Raw genomic sequence first — 2959 nt, forward strand, 5'->3', positions numbered from 1 at the left:
CACTCACTCCACCCTGCCTGCACTCTTTTCTTCACTTCTCTAACACACTCTCCATTACTTTGCACTGTTGACCCCAGGTACCTGAACTCCTCCACCTTCTCCACCTCTTCTCCCTGCAACCGCACTACTCCACTTCCCTCCCTCTCATTCACACACATGTACTCTGTCTTTTCTCCTACTGACTTTCACTCCCCTTCTCTCCAGCGCATACCTCCATCACTCCAGGCTCTTTTTAACCTGCTCACTACTCTCACCATAAATCACAATATCATCCGCAAACATCATAGTCCATGGAGACTCCTGTCTCTGTCAACCTGTCCACACCACTGCAAACAGGAAAGGTCTCAAAACTGATCCTTGATGAAATCCCATTTCATAGTAAATTCAGTAAACCTATACATTTTATTGAGGCCACTGATTAAAATCAGTCAGTCAATAGAAACTAAAAGTAAAGAAATTAATAAAACATTTTTAAACAGTACAATCTCTTAAACTAAATCAATTAGACACCACTTGGAAAATTAGACACCACTTACACAGAGAACATTACAACATACTAGACTGGCAATCCCACTTCAACACAAAAAGAGACACAATATAACATAAAGACCACACACACACACACACACACACACACACACACACACACACACACACACACACACACACACACACACACACACACACACACACACACACACACACACACACACACACACACACACACTTATACAGACATCTGGGTGTCCTTCATCTGGGTTCCTTCATCTGGGTGTGGTTACATTTGGAGAAACCCACACAACGTTTGTTCAATCAACAAGCATTATATCCTCTTATGGAGGTCATAAGATCGGATTTTGGATCAATGCTTTGATATACATTGCTAAGGTACATTACAGTGACACATGTGCAAATGTGTTTTCCTCATCATGCTTTGAATATGTTTCATTGAAAGTGTCCTTGTTCAATCAAAACCTGTTATTTTCTGGCTTTCACAATTCAGGACTTCAAGGATGTCATGCAACTCTGGTTCACTGACTGCTGACTTATATTGCAAATCTCATGCTGCTGTAGGAAAATAATTAAAGACAAAATAGTGAACACACTGTAAAGCATGCTAGCCCACATATAATGGCATAACCCTAAGTGTTGAATTACTCTTAGACTACACCAATTTGTGAAGTTTATTAATGAACATGATATATGATCAGTTTCCCTTATTCTACCTCTTTTCACATTTTATGAGAAAAATCGAATAAAATAATAAAATCCTCAATCCTGATTGCTTTCTAAAAGTTGAGAACTTACCATGAACAATTTGTTATTACAGACATTATACAACTATTACAACCAACATGTAGTATAATATTTATTGTATTTAAATTACGGCTGACATTATCATCAAAGCCCTTGCTGGAGAAAATTAAAAACACCCTCAGCTCAATCAGATTAGAGAATTCAGGAGTTCACGTTCGCTTTACAAGTCAAGCGCCATTTCATCCGAACCCTGAGCCGAGCAGCTGAGAGTTAAGTTGCTTGCTCAAGGGTCCAACGGTGACAGCATGTCCTGGCAGTCTTAACTGCTGAGCTGCCACTTCCCGTTCACAGAGAAAGAGATTTCGAACATCTCTTCCTGTAAACACTTTGGTCCAACAGTGAGACTGCATTCAACTGTTAAAAAAAAACAAAACATGTTGAACGCTCTTAATGTTGGCAAACACATGTTTTCATTTAAAGGTGTTTACTAATGAAGCTATAACCTATTCATGTAATTCTTTTCAAAGTGTGACTTGTATTTGTATTTGTGATTGTGTTACAGTAGCGGTCACTAAATCTTTTCATATCATTAAATATCAGTACTGCACAAAAACATTGGGAAAGTAATACTTAGTTTGGTATAAAGTAAGAAAAAAAAAGTCTGTCCGTCCGTCCATCCGTCCGTCGTCTGACTGACCGACCGACCCACCCTAGATCTATTTAGACAAAAGTATTAGGACACCTGACTTTTCCACCCATATGTGGTCCTTCTCAAACTGTTATCAGAAAGTAGGAGGCAGACAAGTCTATTGGAGGTCTCTGGATGCAGTGGCAATACATTTTGTACTCGAACTAGGAGACCCAGGCCTGTTCCAGCATGACAATGACTCTGTGAAGAAAGCCAGCTTCATGAAGAATATGGTTTACATGGGATGGAGTGGACAATCTCGAATGGCCTGCTTTGGGGGGAATTAAATCACCACAGGCCTCCTCACACTACCACTACTTTCTATCCATCTATCCATCTATCCATCTATCTATCTATCTATACTGTATATACATACATACATACATACATACATACATACATACATACATACATACATACATACATACAATGGGAAACAGTAAAATGGTCTGCTTGTGGATATTTTGAACAAACCTCAACGTGATGATGCATCCGTAATGTTACATGCAGCCATCTTGTGGAAGTCATTAGGTCAGACAATGACTCGATGCTTTGTTTGTACAACGCACAGTGTACATAAGAATAAAACTGGTGCGAATATTTTCCCTCATTATGCTTATATACAGTCTATATTCAGTTTTACATTGATACATCTACATTTCAATTTATTTCAAGAGTGATTTAATGATTAGCTGATAGCAGCCTTCCTTTTGCTAAAACCTGAAAGAATCAGGTTCTTTTCTTTTAGAATTCATTTCATTTCCCCAAAATGGGTCCCTTATTCCACGCTGTTGTTAAGGATTGTGTGGCTGGGGCACAGATTTTTTTCAAAGGTATTTTCATTACTTAAATTAAATAAAACTAAAAACATATCAATAATTAGCTAGCATAACTATATAGACAGAAGTGTTGACACCTGTTCATTATGTGCTTGTTCCACATTTAGTCTGTTAATCTCCTGTTATAGTAACCTCCATTTTTCTGGGAAGATGTCCCACTCGATTTTGAAGTTTA

Source organism: Silurus aristotelis (assembly GCF_946808225.1).
Source record: "Silurus aristotelis genome assembly, chromosome: 7".
NCBI classification, from domain to species: Eukaryota; Metazoa; Chordata; class Actinopteri; order Siluriformes; family Siluridae; genus Silurus; species Silurus aristotelis.